Below are 27,731 nucleotides of genomic sequence, written 5' to 3' on the forward strand. Positions count from 1 at the left end.
GGATTTGCTTTTTCAATGCATTTGAGATATGTTGCTGTTTTGTGCTTGTGTTCATAAAACAATGGGTTTGTTAGGCTATGTAAACAATGCTGCATGGGGCACTTTCTAACATCCATTTTAATTGTGGTGGAGGGGTGTATCTGGGAGTAAAAAGAATTTTTATTCTTTAGGTGAAAGGACAAAATAAACACTTTAACCATGTATTTCAAGAAGGTTAACAAGAAATTTAAATGTTGGCTGTCTGTACTTAAGCTTCTAAACCAAAGCTTAGATATAGATAGTTTGGTTATTTTTTTCCAAGATATTCAGCACTTATAATTTCTAAAGGGTACACTAGATGCTGAGTACCCTTCAAAATTTTCTTTAATTTAAAAGCTACTAGTGAGATGAAAAGGTTAAACTAGGCTGACTTCTAGCTCTAAAAATTGTAGTCTGATTTAATTTTCCAATCATTGCTGTTTTCTAATCCAAAAATATCAGATATGCTTTTGCAATTTTAATTGAATGAGTTCATTGGTGTATTCTCATTATGGCTTTATCCGCAACAGAATGGCACTAAGAGAAAGATAAAGATTCAGCTCTGTTAAAGCAGATTGTTCTTATGCACAGCAATCAGTCTCAGCTCTGAGGACAGCTGATGTGAGCCACACCTAGATAAATGTCAAACACTAGACATGGCAAGATCCTTCAGAAGATTGGTATAAATTTCATTTAAGCAAGGCTAGGCTGGCTCAAGCTGTAATGACTGAAAATTGTGACCATTTGCTAGCTGCTCAAGGAAAAAATGTCAGTGGTGCTACAATTACATTGCATATTTTAGAGTTTGCTCTAAAGCAATTTCTAGAAACTTAACAAATTATACTCTTAAAAGCTGGTCATATAGTGACTAAGGTACTAGGAATGTTTTATTAAATTGCATATTTGTCTTTGTCTCTCACATTTTTTAGGCATATTCAAGCAAACATCGGAGTGTCAATTTTTAATTTGTGCTCTCAAACCAGCAGTTTCAATTTTTTCTTTCAAAATGTAGTTTTGAAAATAATGAGATAAGTTAAATACACTGGGAAAATTCTTTTAATTTCATAGACATGTTTATTTATGCATTTTCATTTGGATATATTCCAATCTAAAAAAAAAAAAGAAAGAAGAAATAGATGTTGTTATGGGAATTTTGAGGAGAATTACAGGAATAACACATACGGATGAGGCCATATGTTCCTAAGATGGCACAGCACCTTCACATTTGCTGACTTTCTGGAACTTTTGGATCTATTTTTGTATGAGCCCAAACTGTGGTGATGTTACAGAGTTTGAGGTCTAATACCTTGTCTGGATTAAAGTATTTCATGAAAGGAAGCTGAACATAATGAATGAGAATAACAACCAGGTTCTCATTTTCAACAGCTTTCTGATAGCAATACAGCTGCTAAAATATGGTAACTGTGCGCTTGGAGTAAGAGACAAATGTATTATATTTACTTGGGTTTTCTTACCCAGTTTATGTAACCTGCCCTGCATGATTTCCTTAAGGATACACACTCCTGTTTTCTAAAATACATTTGGAAGTTAGACACTTGCTAAGAAATCAATTTTCTGTTTCAGATAATGTTCCAGTTGCTGAATTCCACACAGGAAATGAGATGTTCTGAAGGTAAATGGGTAATACAAGTCTATAGTTGTGTCAGATTAAGTTTAAATGAACTATTTGAATGCAACATTTTAATTGACACTGCATTTATATTTCTTTATAAAAAGCATCAGTGAAGAAAAGCAGGCTTGAATTTAATTGGCATGGATAATGGACTTATTTGGAGTTTGTCCTACAGTGTGTCTTATCTCAGACTGTGCCCTGAGGGAGAACAATTTCTTATCCTGGTTTATGCATGCTGGATTTTATAGCAAAAGCTTCCTTGGAAGCCTGAAAAAAGTCCAGGAAGATACATTTCTTTCTGATATACATCTACAGCTAAATACTTCAGAAAAGAATTTAGCATCCTTTAAATAAGCTTAGGAATGTGTCACTCACCTGGAACTATAAGATAGACTTCGAAAGAATTTCCAGGTTTCTTGGTTTGACAAAGTGAAACTGTTTCCTAACACTCAGCAGAATTGTTTATGGCAAGATGTCTTCCTATGTGAACTTTGAGTTGTATGTGAAATAGTACATGATCAAACATGCTAAATGCAAATACCTAAATACAAGAAGGTAGCTCATGATTCATTCTTGCCTTAGACTGTGAAGTCGAGTTACTGCTCTCTGATCCCAATAAGTTTCAGAGGATAAGTGTAGAAGAATTGAGCTCTTGAGAGACAGAGTAGTGCAATAGCCATTATTCCTTTAATGAGAGAGGGGGTTTTCAGTCCCTTACGGACATCAAGAGATGAATATAATTTGATTACCTAAAGGTCAGCTAACTTGCTGAGATTATGACCCTCACTGCTTATTTCAACCAATTCCTCCAATTTATATCTTACAATTTAGAGCAAGAAAAATATTAGGAGGAAACAGTTCTAAGTAAATAATTTAGCTGATAGCAGAGAACACCTTCAATAATGTATTAATCAAAAACCTTTCAGCTACCTCTACCATGAATAATACATATTGAGTAGTCATTAAGGAGTTCCTAACAGACTGCAGATAAAACCTGTTCAAATTGTTGTAGGAAGACCCAAGTAAATGTTTTTATTCCCTTATGGTTTAAGTTCAAAATTGGCACAAAATTTCAGTAAGACATAACTGAATGGTAAATAAGTTTACATTGAATCTATGTACATTTTGTACCCATATTAGGTGAATAGAGGATTTCCATACTTCCATAATTTTTCATAATTTTGTAATCACTGAAAAATATGAACTTATGTGACTATCTTAAACATAATTGTATAAAGCTCACAACTTTTTCTGAAATTTCAAACAGAAGAATTCTATTTTGTCAGTTATTAGAAATTCTTACAAGATATTTCACATGCTTTTTATCCTGATAATTTTACTGTGCACCTTATCAGTGGAGCATTTCATTTGGCATACTGTAGAATGAAATGGGAATGAAAAAAAATAGTGAGAACCCTGCTCCAGTCCTGTCTCATACAAGTCATGGATGTTTATTTTTTATCACACAGACATTAATTTCACACTATTTACCTGCTACCAAGCAGACATTAAATTTTGGACAAAGGTTAGCCTAAAGACTGATGGTTCAGCATATGCAACAGCAGGAATAGAAGCAGAATGCCATTTTGTGTCTTGTTCTCTGATCTGCCATGATTTGCTTGCCAGATCTGTTTATATTTGGATGCTCAGATTTGTTTGCCTGCTTGACCAGGATGCTTCTCTTTGCCACCTGTGCTGTCATCGCAATGGCTTTGATACTATTGTTCTGTGGAATCACTTAGAAAATTGGAGATGGTGAAGAAACAACAACCTATTATCAAAAACTCATTGCTGGAAGTTTATATTTATATATCTTTGGTATATCTCCAGCAGTTTGAGAAACGCTTCATGTATTAATTTCATTTAGATCCTAGCTTTATAAGAGGTTTTTTAATTAGGTATATGTTCAGTTTTTCACCATCACACTGCATGGGCATACCTATCTATATTAGTAACAGAAATCTATGGTATATTCTGTATCTTTGCATCTCATAATCTTCATAATTGCCAGCAAATTTGTATCCTCATCTTTAACAAAACACTCATGAGTGAATAATCATCTCAGAAAAGGATTCATATTTGTACTGCTAGCTAGGTGATGCACACAGTATTAGAAAATAGAAATTAAGTTACCTACAATCATAGACCATTAAATAAATAAATCCATGACCTTAGGCTTCTCCAATAGTTAGCAGACTTTGAGCACTATTCGTATAAACACCACGTCAAGAAGTTTTTCTCTCTCTTATTTGATTTTTTTTAATGCAGATGCTGGCAGTTTTTCTTGTTTTAGTCAAGGAATTCCTGTTATTTACTGCTGCTACCTTCATATGAATGAGTCAATGTAATGACAAACACTCATGAGAAAAAAATTGTTTTGACTCAAGTCATTGAGAGCAACAGAAGAAGTACTATGGTGTTTCATTTGAAAAGAATTAGAAAGTATTTTGCCCTCTCCTGTCAGAGATATTATTTCATGTAGACAGAAGACTATGATTTATAAAAGTTACCTACAGTAACAGAGTTGGTAAACCCAAGAAACTCATTTAATACTGTAGATATTTCTGAAACTTAATATTAGATGTTAGTCTGATGGTGAGTATCTGCCATTTGGTGTCAAAATGTGCAGTGCAATTGACAGGTGAAGAATTGGATTTTTTGGTAAGGTTTGCCTTCATTGTCTGCAAGCAAGTGCTGTTAAGTGAGGACAAAAATATCCCTGTTTCTGTGAGATCTGAAAGGGTCATCTAATGCACCAAAATGCAGCAATAAACATGCTCAGTTTGGTCAGTCCTGACCACTAACAAATGGTGATCTTGGCCTGCTGAACAGTGATGTTGGTATCTTAGCTAGGCTGCCAAACACAAAAAATGGCTAAAACAAAATGTATGTCAAGAAAAGGAGGACTGCAGCTGAATGTCTGGTTGAAATCACTCCCACATATGACATAGCTTTTTTTCATACCTGATTAATATGTAATTTATATCAAATTAGATACCCTTGCATTTACCCATGTATGTAATTAGGCTGTGAGGGATTGATCAAACTGCCAATCTTCTGTGCTTATTTCTTCCCTCTGTCCCTCTGCTCTGTGGCCATTAGTAGTTACTTTTTAAATCTTTCTTTTTATCCTTTACTGCTATCTGGTGGTGTGTGTTGGAAAACAGTTCAGTGCTTTCTTTTCCTTCTCTTTAGTTACTATTCATAAAAAAGTTTAAGCAATGCTATCAAGCAAAGAATAGTAATTGATTTTGTTTTACACAGGCCTCCACTAAGTCTTGCTCTGTATTTAAACATTTCTTTACTTTTAAGGTAGAAATTATCTTTGAACTAAGATATTTAAATTCAAAAACTGCTCTAACTTTCTAGACATGGAAAATACAGTTCTGAAAACTACCTACCTGCAGCACAACACTTAAATGAAACAATTGACCCTTCAGGTGCTAATATGGGAGATTATTAATTTTATATCCTGCACAGAGATATTTATTTATATAATTCATATCATACCAGTCACTTTGAGCAAATTAGGACCTTTCCATCTGCTATGGGATACTATAGTGGGGTTGAACTGGTAAGAAAACCTGGCTAGGTGGGTGTGAGTGGAATCAAACGTGGCTCTGTGGGCTCATGAGCCACCTGCTTGCAGAGCCTTTGGCTCCAGCAGGGACAATCTCTTGAGTTGGGAGTGTGACTGCCAGAGAGTCTTGTGAAGTTCCCTTAATGTATGGATGTGTTTAAGATCCATTTCTTAAATTGAGGTGTATTTAATTTCTTAAGTTGAGGTGACATCGCCATCTTCCTAAATGCTAATAAAAATCTATAGGTAAGCTGAAGTCCCGGGGTCTGGAAGAGTAAACAGGAAGGAGGAGTAAAAATCTTAATTGTGACAAAGTTCAGGATATATACAAGAAATGAAATTGCTGGAAGCAGTGGTTTATCAGTAGCTTTCAGTTGTATTTAAGATGGCTACAAGGTCTGATGGAAACTGTTGCTGAAAAGGGACTTTTTTAGAATCCACTTTTTCACATTCTATACATATTTTCTTTAAAGAAAAACCACATTTGCAGAGTATAATTCAGGAATAGATAAAAATGCAGAGTTCTTTCATTGTTGCTATTTTTAGTAATAAATGCCAAAATTTTCATATTTCTACAATTTTTTCCTATTCAGGTAGTTCTACTATTGGGTTTCCATTATTTTCTCTTTGGTGTATATAGCATGTATCTTGCTCTTCAGCTTTAGTAATCAACTGAAATAATGTAATGCTTGCCATTCTGCTCTTTATTTCCTATATTTTTTATATGCAATCCAAGTTTCTTTCCTGTTTTCTCAATTTCCTCCTCCTTCTACTTAGTTTTTGAAAGAATGTTCATATGGGACTGTTAAATGAATTTACCACATCAAAGATGATTGCTGCAAGTTGTATGAATACGTATATTTATTGCATTTTATTAGTTTCTCTATAACTACTTCTTTATTCGAGTTTGTAGTAAAGATCTTCCAGTAAAAATTAGGAAACTAAATCAAATAGCCTAAACATATCCCCATCAGCATTTCCCCCCCTGTTCTCCTCTTGTTCCTACCTGATTTCCTCTCCAGGCAAGATTTAGTGACTCTAAAAAAAATCCCAGATGACTTGTAGCTTTCATGGAAAGCCTTGTGGTTTTGGTAGATAGTTTCAGGCTCTTAATTTATAGTAAATAATGCCGAAGTTAAAATACTTTTTAGACACTAGTTAGACTTGTCCACAAAACTACACATTTCTATTATTTCCAATGATATTACTGGTTCTTTGTTAATTTTGCTTTTTATGAGTACTTTCTAGAATTTGCTATTTTAATCGAGGTCACCAGGAACTGAGAGCTCACATGGCCTCAGAAATGCAGAATAGAGTGGTGAGCTTTCATTTTAAAAGAAGTATTAAAATTACTGGCCAAAAAAATCTGTTATGAATAGAGTTTTAAAATCCTTAATCACATACAGAGGTGAGCCAAGTGCAAATTTAGTCAAACAGTTGTAATAACAAGATTATTCTTGTGTAAAATGAAGTAGTTTTGCAGAAAGGTTAATGTACTCAATACGTGAAAAAGCCATGCAGTTCTAATAAGGTAGTGAATAAATTACATGCTGTTTTGTTCAGCAATGACTAACAGTTAAATTTGAAAATTTTTAAAACCAGCCCATGATTACAGTATTCACTGATATCAGTGCTAGCTCACAAACCTTTAGGTCTGTTAAAATTATTAATTTGCCTCTTGAATGTGAATCGTTCAGACTAAACTATTTAAATATTAGTGATGCTCTTTACTTCTTTCAGTAAACCTACTGTGCTATGTGTCAATTCTACTGCCCTTTTCCTAAAAATTACCTTGGGCTGCTTAAAGTGGTGGAAGCATCCATTCAGAGCTGTCTGTAAGGTGCCTCTGCTGGAGTTTGCTGCACTTTGCTTGCCAGTTCTGACAATTTATACAATAGATACTGCTTTTGCTCGTATTATACTGACTTTGGTAATTTCTTGGCCTGCTTAATACAGGAAAAAAGGTGGACATGCATTGCACCCAGCCTAATGTTGTTATTGCAATGAGTTAGACAACCGAGACTATGTATGACACACTCTTCCTTCCCCTTCTGGCCCCATGAAATGCTGGCCCATATGCCTCAAGCCTTCAGCATGAACCAAAGGAAGAATATCTGTACTGCCTCAGTATAATTCTCTCCTGGGCTTGATCAGATCCTTCCTTGGGCACTGAGAAATTATTTGGAACCCTGCCACTAACCCTCAAGAAATCCTAACAGGTCACTGTAGCCTTTGGTCTCACCTCTTCTCACTACAGTCTTGTGCAAGTTGATCTATATGGACATCCACTCCTATCTAAATGGGAATGAAAATGCATTTGAAATGTACAAATATCTTATAAGAAGTAATTGTCAACAAAAGGAATGATGAGTTATGGGAGATGGGGGCTGGAGTAGTGGAATAGCACACTTTAAGTCAGCCTTGGGAATGGTTTAGAAAGTAAAAGCCAATGGACACAGAGGAAGTCAGTCATGCAAACAATAAAACCAAGCTGCTGGAAATTGAATGAAAGAATTATAATACTCAATGTATATATAGCAGCGGTTAAAGAAATGGTACATCTGATGGTTTTTCTTGTGTCCACAGACATTTGTCAAATTTATAGAAGATGTCCAATGACTGAAAAAATACTGAGAAATCTATAAAACATAAACACAAGATATAAAACAGTGAGAAGGCATACATATATAAATAAGAAGATGCATAAGATGATGTACATAAACCTCACATATTTCCCAAAATGCCCCACCTATCAAGACACTCTGTCTCTCCTTTGATTTGAAAAGTGATATTCTATGGAATAGGGAATGAGAATAAACAGGAGGACAAAGCAAATATAATTCCTTCCAAACTAACAGCTTCTGAAAAAAGAATATCAGATTGAAGTCCGTCTGTACTGCCACTTTCTGGCAGTACAGAGTCTGTAGAAACTCATTTTGAAAAATGTGCCTCATAATCATCCCTGTATGTCCTATTGCTGCTATAACTGAAGTGTTGATAAAATATACTGTTTATTACAATGCTTCATGGTGGTGTTTGTCAAATGACATCAATTATTGGTTTATAATAGCCAGTTCCACTGTCTAGTTATGGTCACTGTTTCCTGAATCACAGGTTGCTAGTAATTTTCATTCTATCAGTATTTTAGGCAATCAACAAAGACCTGAATTTGCCAATATATAATTTTCTTATTGGTTTTGAGACTGTTATACACTTCATTATGTTTTGTGATGAATATATGATAATCTTCAGTAGACAGAAACAACATAAACAAAAACAAACAAAAACTTCAAAACAACATAAGGTTGTTTTGCTTTGTTTTTTTTTTTTTGTTTGTTTTTTCATCTTATTACAAGTAATTACTCTTACAAGATTAGAAGTTTGTACTCTTTGTGCTTTTGTATTTGCTGGCATTCCAAAAACAAAGTATAAATACCTCCCTTGGTGGCAGCTGATATTTTCTGTGGTTTTTATGATTGTAATTTAGTCTCTCCTTTGTGAATGGAATAATAGACATCAAAGTCTTGGCACTTGCTGCCTGTAACAGAGTGGAGCCTTCACCTATCTCTTCCCCCTAATATCACATTATTCCAAGTAAATTGAGAAAAAAGACTTCTTTCAGCTCCTCGCCATGTTCTTTTTCTGTCCAGAAGGCTGATGAATTTTTTGCAATTAACTTTTTGCTATTCTAATAATATGCTTAGGAGATTTTCTTTGTCCAGGGGCTTTTCTGGTTGGGATACTGCCCAGATAAATAGTATGGGTTGCCTATGTTCCTGGCTCTTAAAACACAGACTGGCCCTATGGCTGTAAACTGCAAACACCTCTGTGCTGGGGAGGGGAACTCTATAATAAAACCCACAGTCCTACTGGGATAGCTTTTCAGTCTACAGCATTTATAGTAGTTCTGTTCATTCCACGTTAGAAATGATGGAATGGTCATGGTTTGTAAAGTAAATAAAATGTTGTGTGCTGAGGTGAGGAAGGGTTTGATCTTTTGGTGAGGGCAGTAGTAATCTTTGTTGCATAGTACTTGTGGGAGACATAAAGTTACACAGAACCTTGTGTATACAAAAAATTCCCCCCTCAACCAATCAAACAAATAAAAAGAAACCCATAGAAAAAGGAGAAGGCGGCAGAGTTTGAGAAAAAGAAAAATGGCAATGAGGCAAAAGGAATGATTATTTTATGGAGAAAGATATTAAAATTCCTCTAAAGTATTGAGGTAGAGGCTTTTTGTCAAGAGTGAAAACTGAAGCAGGTTTCCTCAGGAGAATACACAGGACTCTCTTCTTAGCATCAGTAAAACACCAAATTATTAAGAAGTGTCATGAATGAAATGAAGAAAAGCTAATATATTGGGCTAAATGGCAAGCACAAGTTTTAGAGAACTGTAGCAGATGGTAAGGATCTGGGATTTTACGTTACTTATTCTAAAGGTTTATGGGTATGACTGGCATGACAGTTTGTCTTCTTACTCATATAGTAAAAACCGATTTTCTTGAATTGTCAAAGGAAATGAGTAGTTAATAAGTCTATCTTATTTGTTATAATTGAGAAGGAGTAGTAGTGTATCAGAATAAAAAATATTAATACCCCCATTTTATGAACAGTAAGTGTTTAGCGAAGTCCAGTGATTTTACTGCACAATAACTTTGAGAAATGGTGTTAAGTACAAGCACATATTTGTTTTCTAGAACATGTTATGACTGCAGATTACTGTATAATAAAAGCTTTTATTCTTTCTACACCAATAGATTGTAAATAGGGAAAGTGAGAAGAGGATAAAAAAGTTGGAAAGGTGGTATACAATATTGGAACAATACTATTCAAATGACTTTTTTTTAACCACAGTTGCAAAGATATTTCTCCTTAAAAGTAGTCCATGCTTACAAGAGTGTTACAAGAGCATCCTCTATGAGATTGTAAGTCTCACAGAAATTGGAAAAAATGACAGTGCAGTAATAAGAGTGAGCAGTTATTTCATTTATTTTGAAAAATATAGGAATTAAAAATAAGAATTTTTGTTAATCTCTAATAAACATTATAGATAGATCTGTGTCCAGCTGCCGAAATTATATGAAAAGATCTACAAAAAACAGACAGCAAAATGCCAGAAAATGTAAATTCTCATTTTCAACAAAAATTAAATACCAATTAGATTGTTTTAATATTCTAGCCAAACACTAAGTGGAAGGGTTTAAATGAATGAAATACAAGTAGAAAACGTCCAAATGCACTGTTCTTTCATAATAAAAGCTTATTTGAAGAATGTTCTGTCTAAACTCCTTCCAACTGCCACTAGATGGTGACAGAGACCTTTAAACAGTGTGGACTTGCAGCTGTGCTCAAAGTGGCTTAGCAGACTGGTATAGAGAGACCTAAAATCTTGTTCTACCTAACAAGTTTAAGCCAAACCTTTGGGCTTTTGATCTACCCATTGATTTAATGGAAAATTTAATAGGCTGTCCAATTCCCTCTCTTAGGGGCATGCAATTGAATGCATGCCCATCCCCTTAAGTTACCTGACTCCAAAACCTCCTTTTTACATTAGGGTTGACTCTATTCCTGTTTAGTCTTATTTACCTATCCAGAAGTGTTAACATGCAACTCTTTCTTATCAGGTACCTTTGAGTCTTCTAGCGCTTATTTTTCTTAGCCAAAGAAAAAATTATCCATGTTCTTCAATGCAGTAGGCCTTAAACTTTAGATTTAAGATGTGATGACTTGGAATTGCAAGTCTTGTCAAAATAACTGACAGCAAGACACATCTCAGGTCTGCTCAATTTGCAGATTGGTATTTGTAGATATTGAAAACTGAGAGTCAGCCAATAAATAACCATCTGATAAAGGTGACTAGATGGTACTGGCTTTCAGAATTAGCTACCATCAATGAAAACGTTTTGTTTCTAAGTTCAAATCTTACTTTCCCTAGGGTAATGTTCCTTTCTCCTTTATGCATCTTAAAATCACTAGTATGCTTGTTATCCTTTAACAAATCTGCTTGAATTCCACCTCATGAGAAAACTAATAGATCTGGCAGCATTTCAGTGTGATGAACACCAGTAGTTTAGGCTGGAACAGAAGTCCCATGAATAGCCCAATTGTCCTGCTTTCTGTGCTTTGATTGATGTTGTGGAGAAGTGTCTAAGTACTTGAACTTCTTTCCTCTCAGTCAAAACTAAATAAGAGATGCTTTCCAGGAGTGAGCTCAATCCATATTATCCTCCAGTAGGCATTTGGTCCCCTGAGCCAGAGTGGAGCTAGTTGAAATAACTTATAAAATGTGTAAAGTATGGGTAGTAAGTTCTCAACCCATTTATTCAGAGTTGCTGGTCTCTTATTTGTCTATGCTTATGGCTAAAACACATGATCTTGTGTCAAAATTGGAAGATTTTTGCCTATTCATAAATTTGTAGATTTGGTGGGCTTTTTGGGGTTTTATTTGGGTAGTAGTAGTAATACTGAATCCCTTAAATTTGCTAGGCAATGCAAGAGGAGCTGTGGGGGCCTCAATGGCTAAATAAAAATATTCCCAATATTTTGCATTGGGTTTATTGCCCAATAAACCATATATTCAAAAGTATAGTTAGGAAGTGGAGAGTGGGGTGCTCTAGTCATAAAGTCACTTCTTTAAATTATGAATGCTATTAAAAGAAGACCAGATATCCCACTGAGCCAATTTTGTTCCCAGTATTTTTCCTGTAGGTACTATAAGAAGTAATTATTCTGACTTCAGAATAATGAAGTCAGCTTGGAAGGGGCAAGTTTTCAATAAGCATGCCAAAAATTACCTCTTTTGGAAGTGCTATTTCCTAGAACTAGCTTTGGAAATATTATACACTGTTTATTTCTTTGTAAGAAGTAATTTCAGCCAGCTAACTAGTTTGTCAAGATTATTGACCCATGAGAAAACAGCACTTGTTACAGAAATGAAGCTACAGTACAAGCTTTAGATAATTTGATGTGAACACTCTTCATAATTCATGATACCAACAATTATTAATGCCAATAAATATGTTGATACTTTATTTATCAAGGCTGGCTCTGCACTGGTGGTGGGAGTTTTCAAGTAAGTATTTCACAATGTGAAACAAGGAATGGACCAAACTAACAAACACCTTCCAGTTTTTAACGTTACATATATATATAAATATATATATATATGTTTCTAGCTCACTTTACACAACATCATGAAATTTAATAACTTACTGCTTTTTTAAAGGCATCTGAATTGAAAAATCTGAATAACCATGTATAAATACTTGGTTTCTACTTTCTACATGTTTTTGTATTTCTGCACTGTTCCATTATGGTTATACATCATGTGTTTTCATAAATTCTAGTGCTTTTCCAATACAAGACTTAATTCTTCACTTTCAGTCAACTGTTGCATTTTCTCAGAACTAAGTTGTCTCTGAGTAAGTTAGCATAAGACTCTGTAAGTTAGCACTCCGTTATTTATTTAACGTATCTGCTAAGCAGAATGTTTCCAACAGGGAAGCCTACAGGAATTCCTAGAAACACCACTAATTTGAATCATCAGATAAAGAAACAGAAGATATAATAGATACTTTTTTGCCCTGAAATATATCTCAGTTTGCTCCTATTGATGCAGAAAGACAATTGTAATTTCTTTTATACAATGCTGGAAAAGCTGATTTTATGACCATGGATGGTGCTGTTGATGGATGTTTTGCACTGTATGTATATCCCTTGCTGTTAGAAAAATGTTTTACTGGAATAATAGTCTGAGAACTGAAGTTATTTGTTTTAATAACATAGATCAACATTGTGATCATAGAAACCATTACAATAAAAGACAGGCCCATTTTACTTAGAAATAACAAAATACCCAACAACCACCCTGAAACATTTCCTGTTAAGTTTATTTATCATACCTTATGGAGTTTATGTCTCCCTAGGCATCCACTATTTATTAAGAGATTTTTTTTCAAAACACATTAAAGGAAGAGAGAAATTTAATGCTGGGAAAAGGAACTGACATCCTATTACTCTATGGTAGGAATTACAGAGAGTAATTATTCAGAATGGTGCTGAACAAGTGAGAAATAATGCTATCCATATATATTATATTTGAAATATTGCCTGCTACAGCTGCTTAGAAAAAATAAGTAAATCAACACCCTCTAGTTAGCAATTACAATTTTTTAGCCAATGAAACTTATATACTTAGTTTTCCTCCAACATCATACTTAAGTTCTTGAAAATTGAAGATAATATAAATATAACACAGACATTTCACCATGAATATAACACATGAATTTCAACACAGAGACAAAAGACAAAAAATTGTGAGGAAAGATTCATAAAGTTTAATAAGACCTTTCATAATTATATTAAATCTCAAAGGTATGGTTGCAGACAACAGTGCTGAAGTTCAGTAGGGTGACAGAGAAAAAAATTAACCTCATGTATGCTCGCATGTGATGTTGACATGCAAGATACAGCAGTAGTTCAGCCTTGAGACTCACATGAGGCAATTCAGTACTAATGTTGGTCAATTGTCTAGGAATAATTATTCACGCTTATATTCCCAGTAAGTTGAGTTGTACAGCATTTCATTTTATGTTATACATTGGGCTGCATAATATATGGTCCATTTATAAAGTGACTTTTACCCACAAGAAAATTTTGCAGGCTGATATATAAAACATTTTCAGGTCGTTCTGCCTAGAGCACTACATGCATATATAATACATAAAGAAATTTCTAATGTGTGAGGAGATATAATAGGAAGAGGAAATATAAAAGTAGAATAATGGATTATTGCACAGACTCAGAGAAATAGAGAGAATTACTATCTAGTGAATGTTGCAAATTATGCTGCTATCTTTTGAAAACTGTGCTGTATTTGTAGAATGCATTCAAAGAAGGGAATAATTATCATGTTGCCTGATGAGTCTTCACCAGACAAGGGGTGAAATTTAGAGCAATAGAGCTTATTTTATGCTTCTTTGATCCAGACAGACCCAAATTACATATTGAACAATAACTCTACAAAAAGCCTAGTAGGAAAGACATGTACTCACTTTGCAACCAGAAATGTTGCCTTTGACATGCAAGAAAATAAAAGAGCTCTCCGTAAATCTTTGTGCAGAACAACAAAGGATTGCAGTAGCCAGCAGCAAGTGGATGTGGTTTCTCTACTATTGGGATCAGAAATAGGTGTACACCTGATCTTGGTGTTTTTACCTTTCTGGTGGCTGAACAATAAAAGGATAAGAATAGTAGGGGGTGTACTTTTTTGAACAAGTGAGACAAGAATACCTGAATGCAAAGTACTGCTTTTCTCCATTGTCAGTAGCACACATTCAGAAATTTATGTAAGTTGAAGATTTATGAGTTCCCTCATCTAATTCTCTTTTTAATAGCTCAGGAGAGTGGACACCATTGCAAAATGTGTCCATTTTAGTTAAGGCAATATATCTGTCCTCTGCATTTGCTGATCTTGCTAAGTAGAAGGTAGTGAGGTCATATTTGGTTTTGGGGATAGAATATCCATACTAATCTATATTGCATTAGGGTATACTGCTAAACAATGATAAGTGGGGACATATCTCCTAAATATGAGAGACAAAAAATGGATTGAAGTATGGTTCACATCCAAGTCTGTGCTAGTATCACATTTACAGATTCATCTCCAATACTCAGTGCTTCTAACGCTGCTCTCTGTCTGCCTATATTCCTCCTGGGTCGCTTGTCCCCATTTCTACCTCCTGTACTCTTTGTTTTTGTAGCATTTTTTTTATCAAGAGCTAATTGTTCTCCATGCAGGTCATCTGTCACCTTTCCTTGATTTCCTTTTCATTGGGATGGACTATTCCTGAACTTGGAGGAGGTGATCCTTGAAAATTAACTAGTCTCCTCTTCCCCAATGTTTAATATAGTCTTCTACGGGATTCTTTCAAGAAAGTTCCTGAACAGGTCAACTTTTGCTTTTCTAAAGGCCGGAGTTAAGAACTTTCTTTTTGCCTTATTTCTTCTTCTCAGGACTCTGATCTTCATCATCTCGTTATTACCACAGACAAGACTACTCCCAAACCTTATATTCCCAGCCAGTCCTTTCTTGTTTCTCAGTATGAAGTCTAGCAGAGCCCTCCCCGTATTGACTTCTGTGTTGCTTGTGGTAGGAAACTTGTGCCCTTGCCTATGTTTATTGTGTCTCTCTAGACAATAGTGGTGGATCAAGTCCCACATGAGGGCAAGCATCTGTGAACATTAGACTTCTTCTAATTGTTTTAAAAGGCCTCATCTAATACTTTATCCTGATCAGAGGTCTGTAGCAGACACCCACCACGATGTTGTCCCTTTGTCCCTACCAATCCTAAAATCTTAGGTCTTGTTCATGGTTTCAGCTTGTTTTTCTTTATGATTGCTTCCTTCATAAATTAAAATCATATTCTTACTTGATTAGATTTACCTGGGCTTCTTTATGGTAACTGTGGTTCCTGAGAAACTAAGAGCAGGTTAAGGGAGAAAAACACTCAAACCAAGTCCTAATTGCCATAAGACCATAACTGCTACAATTAAGTTACTTCCACCTCTTCTTCATGGCAAAAACAAAGTAGCATTCAATTTTATTTTACTCTTTTGATGTAGCATCACCAAGAGTTCAGAAATGTGGCACAAAAATCTTGTACTTAAACTCTTCTTTTTTTTTTTTTTTGTGGGAAATATGTTTTGTATCCCTTCAATTTTTGTTTTGAGTAGCTTGTTGGAATTTGCAATATATATTACACAAATCTTGTTTGGGCAGCCACCATTTACATGTTCTATACAAGGGAACAATCAACACGTCCTGCTAGACACTCTCTTCCTTCTCTGTCTGCAGAACACACTTGAAAAATGCTCTAACATAAAAGTAGCTACTGTGCCTAAAAGCCTTTTAAAAGCCATATAAAACTACTTGAGACAGAAGTAATGGTCCTTCCTTCATGAAAAGTGAGAACGGAATGTGCAGTCAACAGAATACAGTAAAAACAGGGGAGAAAACCCAAGAATTTTACTAGATTAATTTCTCATGCTGTCAATCACATTGTATTACCTGAGTTTTCAGGAAATGAGTGTCCCTAAAGGATTTTATGATATGTCAATAATATGGCAAAGTTTTTCAATATTCTGTTTAATAAACAAGGAAGAAAGGTCTGCTGTCATTTGATTTGTCATTTAACTATAAACATAAGCCTAATAAAGAAATGTAGTGATTCTGTCCGAAATAGGCACAAGCCGTACAAAATCATTCTTCTGCTTCTATAAGTCTCTATTTTCATCTGGTAACTGCTGAGAGAAAGTAAAATGTCAACGTCTTAGGTATTAAGAAATCTGCTATTATTTTTCGGTTAAAGCATGTTATTTTGTAGCAAGCAGAGGTATTGTTGCTATAATAAGGGTGTATCCTGCTTTTATTTTTCTTCTTTTGTTATGAAAAACCGTTATGAAAAGGTGCTGAGAGATCAGGTGAGGGAAGTGTTTCTCTGTGTATGAACAAAGAACAGAACCGAGACAATGCAGCAATACTATATTCTGAGAACATCTGGGTTTTAGATTATTAGACAGCCACTTGGAATCTGAACCTTTTGCATGTTTTTCAGAGTATGTATGGAGGTACGAACTTTCAGTGACATTCCTGACTCTAGTGAGAGTAATTAATATGGTCACACTCCTCAAGTCTGCTACTTGACCATGAAGGCAGAAATAACTGTCTTAGCTATGCATCTAAATAGTGTAATTAACTGTATTATAGCTCAAGTTAAGGTTTGACATACATAAACAAGAAGAGAAATTTGAATTGAGGGAAAAAACTTGTGTTTTCTTCTCTGATACAATTTTTAAATGTATCTTAAAGCAGCATGTATTATTGGGCTAATCTGTAAGTCTATAATTACAGATGGCAAACAAATGCTGAGCTGTTCTAGTATCATAAATGAATATTTCTGTATATGCTAATATGATATGATAAATTTATTCATTGGGTACATTTAAATTAGAGCATTTATTATGGTAGAAATTATTAAAAATGTTATTTATAACATTGAATACTTAAAGTGTGTTCATATTCTTCTGGGACTTCCACAATTCCATAGTCTAAATTAAAAATGAGAATCTGAAGGAAGAAAAGGAAGCTAAAAAGTTCTTTTGACAGATGGGGTAGGAAAGGAGCATGAAACTGTTGGAGAGTATTTAGAATATAATAATGTTTTCTTGTATTTCCTTTTTTTAATTTTTTTTGGGTGCTTTGAGGGCATAACAAAGCCAGCTTCAATAGGTGTTCTATCAAATAAGCACCTACATGAATTACAGATGTGGCTCTTGCTGGGGCTTCTTTTTATCTCTGTGCCACACACATCTTTAGTTTAAGACACTTGTCATTCCACTGTGCAGCCTTGAGCATTTGTTTTGTCTTTTCCCTCCTATTGCACCAAGGAAACAAGCTTCTTAGCTCCCCTGTCTGCATTTCTGCATCTGCTATGTCTTTGTGTGGGGCATATGCCTGGCTGCCTCACTGGACTGAAAATTATTCTGGTTAAGCAGAAGAAATATCTTATAATAGGCCCCCCTCCATAGGTCCCAATCCAAGGGTTTCTAACCAGTTTTCTGGATTATACTTTTATTCCTAGTTCCTGGATACCTTTTCTTCTCCCCATCCTCCCCCACTTTGCATTCCCCCACCTTTTAGTTTATTTTTTTTAAACAGTACTACAGATAAAAGGTTTGTGTAGGATGGAGACCATTCTTATTTTCTTTCATTGTTTCTTGACCCAGTAAATATTTTGAGTCATGCATTTTCCAGAACAAAGTAGATTTAAATGATTTGGGAATGTTAACTTGGTTTACCCCAACTACAGATCTTTCTCAATAACCAGGAGACAGGAGAGATATCCAAAATGACTTACCATATTTTTTTTGTAAGATCAAAAATCATGTATTCTCTATAGCTCTGTAGATGTACTGACTGTCTTTGTTTTGAATTTTGGTTTGTTGCTTTGTTTTTAATTCTCATTTCATTAGAGTATCTCAAAAAGCAAAAAAAAAAAGGTGATTTTACTAGTGCCTTACAAACACATGCAATAATATTTTCTACTTTTCCAGATGAGAAAAATGAATTAGGGATAAAAGCAAAAGAGTTGCTTTGCCTGTTGTCACTGAAGGCATCTTCATTTTATCCTCTGATAAGATCAATTTTTTTTGCAGAGGGACTGGACTCTGTGTCTCATGATAAACATGAGGGGAAAAAACCCTTAAAAACCCAGTTTCAGCTTTGTAGGAAATTATTACTTCATCTGGGTAACTCCTCTTTCTGAAGAGGTCCTGAAGACTTTTGCATCTCCTCTTGTGCAAATGTTTTTGCCCACTTGTATTGATAATGGACACATTCTTCTGATACTTTCTCAAAACACTGGGATGCAGTCTTTGTTTGGGCTCATGGATGATCTGACAAAAACATGCTACAGACAGAATGACAAATTCTTATTGTCTATATGTTATACAGCCTCAGCTGAAGTATGTTCACAGTTAAGGATAATTTGTGTCTTTAGGACACTGAAGGCATGTATGCTGTGAAAGGATCCTTTAAACATATGCAAATGAATTTGCCCTAAAACTTGATTAAGTAAGTTTAATCTCTTTTGTAGTTCAATTTACTACTGCTTGTTAGAATCTTGATAAACTTCAATCAAATATTACTAGGGGCAAAGATATCTCTAGGTATTTTGGGGGGTTTGTGGATTATTTTTATAGGGGGGTTTTGGGCATGGTTTCTTTATTTGCTTGTTTTTGAAGGGGGTTGGATTGGTTTGCTTGGGGCTTTTTTCTGCTGCTTGATTGTAAGGAATAGCAATAGGGGCAAAAATTGCTGCTTGTTGAGGAAATTTTCCTGTTCTGATAGAATGTGAAGTATGTGGTTTCTTTTTTTATTTACAAGAAAGTAAGGGATGCTGCTACCATACCAGACACTGAGGTAATGGAGGACAGCAAGGAAGCAATCTTTGAGTTGATCCCAGATATTCCTCAAAATTAGGTCCAAGGGACTCTGCCTGGTTAACCAAGAAGTGTAGCTTCTATTGGGTTCTGAGGGAATCAGTGCTACTTATTAAATGAGTTAATTAGTAAGTTCAGTACAGAGACAAATAATTGTCTTATAGCAGCAATTATTTTCAACAATCTGTTTAACCAGAAATAGTTTTTCTGGTTGGAAAGATCTGTGCTTATAAATAAGGTAATTAAATGGCAGTTATCAATATACTGTAATTATAGTTTTCTATTCCTAAATATAACAGAGAATGTTGGCTAAATTCAGTCATAACAATACGTATATTTTTAACCAGATACTGCCTTGGAAGATATGTAATGAGAAACTTTCTGTAGTAGCAATTCTTTCAAAGAATATGATGGTAAAGTTAAGTAAGGATATTTAGATATAAAGTATTTCTAAACAAAATTTTATATCAAATTTTCCTGTGGCTTTTCCCAAGATGCTATTGTTTAAGGTAGAAAATCATTTTGGAGTCACCTCTGATAGTGACCATATTTAGTCTGTGGGGTTTTTTTTTCAAAAAGCAATAGAAAGCCATGTTTCCAGTCCCTTAATTTAAATGCTTCTTTTATTCCAGCACCAATTAAATATTAATTTTTGTCAGCTACAGATAAGGATTAGAAGTATTTATATATATAGGGAATTCAGACATGGTGCTTGAAATTATTCCCTGGCTTGCACAGATAACAATGTTTAATAATGCTTTTGATAATTGTATCCAGCTGCATGCATATTGTGGCAATAATAAAGCAATTTCTTATATGTGTCTCTTGTCAAATTCTACAATATGCTTCTCAGTATAGAAAAATGTAGGATCTGAAATTTTAGTTTTCAGTAAAAAATATTGTCTATGAAGTTGGACTTAAATGGATATGAGTAGAATTATTATTTTAGTCTAACTTCAATGTTATGTATATTAAATTGAGATTTTGCATTTGTGATTTGTTCGCTTGATATGTTTAAATGCCTCAATTTACTGTGACAATGCAGTAAACAAAAAGGGTATTTTAGAGAGTAGTATTGACTGCTTATTTGGACATGCTAAAAAGATTGTGTGGCAAAATAGTAGCGCTTTACTTTTACCAGTTCACTAGTTTATTTCTTGTATTAGATGCTCCATCATGAAATACATGGAAGGTCAGTCTAAAGCATGAGATTTTCCTCTGGTTCTGTATGTATAGTTAGGCTATGAACAATCTTTCTTAAATTTGCTCTGTCAACTTTTTGTTTTTCTGCTTGAAGCATTTGGTTGCTGAGGATGGAAAAATTTATTTATTTGTTCTAGAAATTAGTTCATGGTTATGAGTGCCAGCAGGTGAAAAACAGACAATCCTGTTAAGAAATAGTGGGACAAGTTATTTGGGTTTTGGGAAGTATTTCTACTTACTCATGTCAAAGAAACCTCAACAGAGATCACAGTATCTCAGAATTTGTTAAGTGGCGCTTGCAGTGAGAGGCTACACTAAGATCAAGAAAAGTCTGTGAGAAAATCAATACAAACTCTAGGAAGCAGATTATTTCAGATTAGCATTGAAAGGCCATGATAATCTGAATGCTTCTAAAAGTCCAAGACAGACCTTTGTTAAAAATCAAGTTACGCATAAACACTTTGTTTCTATTCCATGGAGAAGGAGATGTCTTTAGCTGTTTTGTTGGTGAAAGCCAGCTCAGATTTTCTTCTGGAGTGAAAAGATCTACTTGACTAACAAAAGGAAAATTTTACTGTGCAGGTAATAAAAGTTATTAGAAGGACACTTGCTACTTCTGTATTGTCAGATTTACCACAGGGCTACCCTTCATCATCCCAGAGGGAATTACATGATTAATGATCAGAGTCTTGGCTCATGGTTGGAAATAAATAAATCTTAAACATCTTCCTAAAGGCTTGTGACCTCAGTTTTAGGTTTCTAAATATTTGCTTTTATTCCATTTTTTTGAGATCATCTGGAAGGAAATAATATTTCTTTTTTTTTTCATTATGCAGAGAAGAGAAGAGAAAGAAAGCTGAACAAGAACAAAAAAAACTTGTATTAAATCTTTCCAGCAAAAGCCATAGTTATTTCTATGCACTGAAATGAACTGTATCATTTCCACTTCTATTATATTTATTATTATATCATCAAAGCATAAATTAAACTTGCTGATTTAATTATTAAAATAATTAAACCAATGCCTTTTTATCTTGCTCCATACTCAAATTTACTAGGTAATTTTATTTAGTTTCCCAGATTATGATGCAAGTTATATATGTTGCCTTGAATTTTGGTCTTTTTTAAATGCAAAGCTGCTCCACTCAAAAAGGGATAATGGATGATTCTTGTACAATAATTTTAATATATGTAGCTTTGTGTATTTTTTCCTCATACTTTAAAATATTTGAAAAAATTATTGGAATCCTGTCATATGTATGTTATGCATTGACGTCAGGGCCATTATGACTTAAGAGAAAAGTAGAAAACAGGCTCAATGATCCTTATGGGTCCTTTCCAGCTCAGACTATTTTATGATTATATAGCTGTGTTGAGACCCTGGGACACTCTGAGAAAAGCAAGAAAAATTTAGTCTTAAAAATTTTAGATTAAGTAGATTCCTTCTCAGTGAGTCATTATATGAAGGAATAAGAAAAGATAGAAAAAAATCTACTTCATGATTGAATGGGTTTGCTTTTTGTTTTGCTAATTAGCCTTTATTTCTACTGTCACAACATTATTTAAGTACAGAGAAGGTAGGTTGACAGAATGAGTTTAAATCTTTTGTTGACTGAAAATTAAACCCCAAATCACTGATACTGACATTGCTGATCAGTAGCTTCCTGGGTGCATACCTTCAGACTCAGTGAATACAATGCCTTTTGCACAGAATGTGACACCAGCTAAAGAGCATTACAGCTTTAATCTCCAACCTAAGAACCCTGTGTTATTAAAGAAAAGGTTGAATACAGTTGGGATGCATATTGTTTTCATATTTGTGGGTCAGAATACAAACCTCCTTAATTCTGCAGGAACATCTCTAGAACAAATGACATCTAAACTAGAAATGGAAGAAGCTCCTTTAACCCTGAAGTCTTGGTTCTTATCCAGATGGGCTAGTCAGGGTCAGATGCATTGGAACTGCACTGCCTGCTTGGATTTGCTCAGAGAAGCAGAGGTGCAGTGCTGATTGCACAGCTGCTACATCAGGGTCTGTAGAATAGCAACGATGCAGTAACATCCCAGTGATCAGGCATGGAAAACAGACACCAGACAAATCAACAGAAGTAACTTCACTTCTGGTAGAGTGCCAAAATCTCATAAATCTATCCCAAGCTATTCTATATATTATGGCTGTGAATGAGGAGAGTCAGCTCTATGGCTTGGCCACAGGTGCCAGTATGAGTTACTTCTGCTAGTAAAGAAATTTAGGAACAGCAGCAAAAGTTAGAAACTCTGATGTGCTCAAGCTGTAAAAATATGGGGCATCCTTCTGCCTGCTGCAATGAATGGCCTGTGAGAGGCATTTTTTTGTTGTTATGTTTGAAATTTTCCTTTCTTGAGGGAATGGTTTAATTCTTTGTGTTTGTTCAAGAAAAAGAAGGGTAAAATGAAATTAAACAAAGGTGAAAATATCTTTTGCCATGTCATCTCCAAGAAAACTTTCTTAATACTTCAGGTTCCGTAGCGCCTTTTAGTCACAGAATATATATCTATACTTCATGCTAAATTTGACTGCAATTTACTTCAAATCCATACTAAAAGGGATTTTATAAACTGCATCTTGGATTTTTTTTTACCCTGGTTTAAAGCAAATAAACACATCAGTCTTGATTCTCAAATGGAAGTAATTTCTAGTCAAAATGTAAAAGTGGCTTAGGAAGCAATCTATGCCTTGAGAAGATGCCAACTAGAGGCTATTCTGTTTCCCATTAATTGTGTAATGAAAGGATCCTAAATTTAGTTTTCTGTCTTAGCCAAATCTGTTTTACACCTGAGATTTGAAGCATTTCTTTCCTCTCTATTTCAATCCAGTGATCAACAGGTTAATTTAAGCCATTGTGAAAGCAGGGCAGGAGCTCTCAGGTAATTGTCTTGTTTGCTTCTGGGTATTGCTTGCTAGTTCTGTGGCTCTTCACTGCAATTCAAGATCCTTCCCTATCTGTGGACAAATAACACTGAGCTCCAGAGAAGTTCTGATGTGTTATCTGGAAAAAGGTAAAATGATTCATCCATTACAGTTCACCTTGAATTAAACACTAGCAGCAGGTTGGAAAAATGAGAAGAAACAGGTTCCTCTCTCAAGTAAATCCCGCTGCATTCCTGTCTCTGCAATGGGAGTTTCCACTGACAACCTTGTAATAGTCGGGATTTTGTTGAGGTCGAATTTTCTTTCCTTTTTCGCTCAGATCTCTTTGCTGCATACCTCATTAATCTATTTTCCCCAGTAATAATCACCTCACTTTTATTATCTCCTGATTTCCTCTTCTTGCCAATCCCCAGGGGTTGCACCAATCTTTATTTTACAGCTCTCTCAGCTACAGCCTTTTGCCTTCTTATTGCTGCTTCAAGGCTTTGAAGCTCTAAAGTGAAGGTTGCCATTAGGTAGGGAAAGAGTAACAAAACAATAAGAGGAATAATGTCTTACAGAAAGATCACTTCAGATACTTCTTCCTTTTCTCAATCATTGCTTTGTGCAACCTAATTGATACATCTTCTTTTCTGAAAGTGCTTTGACATTGTGACATCCAGCATTTCAGAACTGCTGTCATGTCAAGTTTGTCAATATCTAGTACAGGGCCTCTTTTCTAAGATTTGGTTATAGTTCAAATGTTTACCTGCGTCAATGAAGAGTGGGAAAAAAAGGCATTATCAGCATCAAAGAAAGTAGTCCCATTTCTATTGCTGCAGGAAATGAAAACTTACTTATCCAGGCCTACCTAAACTTTCAGCTGACAATCAAAATTTGAGTTTCTTTATAATCACCAGAAAACTACAAAATAAAACCTGTGTTATCCAAAGAAACAAAAATATTGATACAGGAACCGTAAAGGAATATTTTAATAAATGATAGGCCGACATTTTTTCTGTAGTATATCTTCTTTCAGATTTTTTTTTTTAAGAAAATGGTTCTCATTACCTTGTGAAGTGATATGGCAGTTTAGTTTGTTTTATATAGTATCTGGAGTGATGTATCAAATCCAAGGACCATTGCATTAGATCCCATTTATCAGAAACCCCAGAATTAATTTCAGCCCAGAGACTGAGCAGTCATTAAGACAGGAAATTTATTTCTAGGTAAGGACTGACATGCTTCTTCAGAAAAATTAAAATAACTTCACTTTCATGCATTATCCTGTATTTTCTCTTTTGGAATCTGAGAACCTAGCTTCTGTCACTGCTAGCATGCAATCAACTCAACTTCTTGAAACTGGAGAACACAGAAAAGGGAGGAGGATTACTTCCTTTAAATTTCAGCTACATCTGAATAATATAATCTGAAAATAAATTGAGTGTGTTTTTTATAAGAGCTATCAGCCTGAAATTTTCTGTAGCTATAAACACATTTTAAGCATGTAAGGGAAAAATATTTCTGATTTGGAGAAAAAATTTATTGATGAAAGACTTTTTGGTTTTATGTGAAAAATATATTTCAAGTGGTTAAATTACATATGTCACATTTTGCATTTATTGAGATAAAATTGTAACTTTATTTGTTAGTGAGAGGAGTTTTTCTACAGTCTTGAAACCATAAGTGTAAAAATTTGGACTGAACTTGAAATTAAAAGTACTTGTTAATTGTCAGATATTGAGGCTACTCTTTCTTGCATGAAGATAGACTATAAGAGGAAGAAAATTCCCAGAATAAGCATGTTGGAATAAGGGACAGATGAAATATTCAGTGACAAAAACATACACAGAAAAATATTCTTCCAAATTAAAGATGAGGAACAATGTCTTGCACAGTGATCGGGATGGCAGAACTATTTCTTAGTGGATGGCACTGAGCAAGGGATATAAACATTCTAGTCTGTGTTAGAGATGATTTTATTACACTGCTTTAGGTAACTTACAGAAAAATTTACACACACATATTACATAGGATTTAACACTTTGGAGAAAATTGTAAAATTTTTTTGTAAAATTGTTGTAAAATTTCTCTTTTTTTGTTTTTAACTTCATGAAATCTGAAAGTAAAGAGGTGTTAATCTGCTTTGCTTCTGTGAGGAAATCTTGAGGTCATAAAAAAATGTGCATAGGAGTTGGGAATATAACTTGCCAGGGGTGATAACCTATCTAGCAACTTTGAAAGGAAAATGCAGATTTATAGACTTCATTGTTCTAAAATAATTGTACACTCAAGTTGGCAAAATAACATGCAAATGAACTTAAGTCTTATCTGTAAATAAATGGAAACATATCTCATGTAACCAAAGCTGTAATTTTGAATGAAAATCAGTTTATTAGTAGTAGCTTTGTGGAACAGTGCTAATAACTGCTTAGTTCATTCAATTGAGCACCAATAATGTTTGAAAGTGAACCTGATCAAAAACTGAAAGACTTTTAAAAACAGTAATTATAAAAGCTGCTTTACCAGCTATTTATCACAATGACACGGCTCTTCAAGGTTGCTTGTGTTAATAAAGCATATATTTGATTTCCTTTTTGTATCTGAAACATTTTTCAATTATCAAAATCTAATTTCTTGAATATTTAAATGTAATCTCACAATCTTGGTTACCTATGTGTTCTCTCTTGGAAAGTTTCCCTTAGACAATTTCAGCAAAATGCTAAAAGTTGAAACTTGAATTTTCATACACATTTGATTTCATTTAATGAAACTTATAGCATCTTTTGTTTTTTATAATGCAAACAGAACAGTCAACACATATTAGGTTTGTTGTTGAAATATTAAGAGAGAGTAAAAAAACTGGAAAGAAGATTTGAACCAATTGATCTTAAAATGCAGAATTTAGGTTGATAGTAGTTTTCATAGGTAGATTAAAAAAATTTAAAGCAACACTCTGTGCATGCTAAAATATGTTCTGATGTTATTCTGTAGCTAAGTAATTTGTCTTGGCAATTATGCATAGTAGAAAAAAGATAACAAGTAATTTAATAACTGTCTTTCTTATATGGTATACAAAACCTCATAATTATAATTTATTAGTTCTTGTGTTTGAAGAAATTACTTAATGTATTTTTTGGTTTACTTACTTGAGGGGCAGAAATAAATGGTTTACAGGGGACAGATGGCAAAATAATTACATGCTGAATTTATTAATATTGAATTGAAAGATCTACAACATCAACAGTTGTGAAAGATGCTGTCATGGCCAGCCTTACCTTTGTTGTAACTCATGCATGCAGCTTTGAAAATGCATCCCTCAACAGCTATGGTATTTGTAGAGTGAATTCCAACTTTCCTGGCTTTATAAAAAACAAGTCAGTCACTGTGTGACATATTAACATAAGTTTTCATAAAGATGCAAACTCAAAGATGTACTTGCTAATGAGCCATCTGAAGTCTGATGTGTCTCCCCCTTGCCTTCCTTCCCCAGTTAATTTTTTTTTTTTTTTGAGAAGTGGGGATTGCATCATTACTTCCCAAAATTACTGACTCTGATCTTTCATCCTAAAGCATCCGACCTGGGTGATCCAGGTAAAGTGGAAATTTTCACATTTCAAGAATGTTGTTCTTTGTGTATTCTGTGGATAGTGGAATTTTTCAAGTTTGTAAATTAGTCTTCTCATACTGTTGGAAAGATATGTTAAAATCTCAATAAAAGTTAGAAGCTATGCTCTTGTGTTCCCCTTACACATTATAGAAGGCTTTCTCATGATCAGATGAGTATTATATAATTTCTGTCATCTTATGCTAAAGCCTTTAAAATAATTCATTTATCCTGTTACCAGTTTTGGACTGTATAAAGGAAACATATACTCAATTAAGTGTGGAACTCCCAGTGAAATTAATGAGAATCTCATGTTTGAGGTGCCTGTGAAAATTTCCTGGTACCTAAGTGAATCCCAATGACATAACCACCTTCTCATCTCTGGCTTTTAAGGAATGCTGTCTTGTTTCTGCACAGAGGTGTGGAAAGCTGTCAAATTTTCAGGGTAATTGACTTAAACAGGGATGTTCCTTTAAAGCCAAGTGCTTTGATTGCTGCTTTTTCTCTTTCAGTCTTTCCTGCTATCACTTCTAAAACTCATTTACATACTGACATATTTTTAGTATAAACTCCCAAACGTTGGTATAATAATTTCCATACATGGTGTAACACTTCTTGTGATAGGAATAGCATTGTGGAACTTGAAACAAAGATCCTGATTGCTAGAGCAATCTGGAGTTCCAGATGTTTGTTTTACCTAGCTCCAAATATTGGGGAAGGAACAAACTGTGATCCAATAATGTATATTTATAATTATCTGTTCCTGATTAGATGAAATAGAGTCATAAATCATAAAATA

The 27,731-nt window shown here is 34.4% G+C and overlaps 1 protein-coding gene across 2 annotated transcripts in view; it reads left to right on the forward strand.

The window, feature by feature from the left end:
* FSTL5 (follistatin like 5) overlaps positions 1-27,731 on the forward strand; it is a 365,217-nt gene that overhangs the window by 26,620 nt on the left and 310,866 nt on the right. Inside the window, exon 2 of one of the 2 annotated variants that reach the window (XM_077782912.1) lies at positions 1,603-1,651. The exons of the other annotated variant lie outside the window; for it this stretch is intronic. The gene's annotated coding sequence lies outside the window, so the exon portion shown is untranslated. The remainder of the gene's footprint in view (positions 1-1,602; positions 1,652-27,731) is intronic. 2 annotated transcript variants of the gene reach the window in all.

This window comes from Lonchura striata, chromosome 4 (assembly GCF_046129695.1).
Source record: "Lonchura striata isolate bLonStr1 chromosome 4, bLonStr1.mat, whole genome shotgun sequence".
Lineage (NCBI taxonomy): Eukaryota > Metazoa > Chordata > Aves > Passeriformes > Estrildidae > Lonchura > Lonchura striata.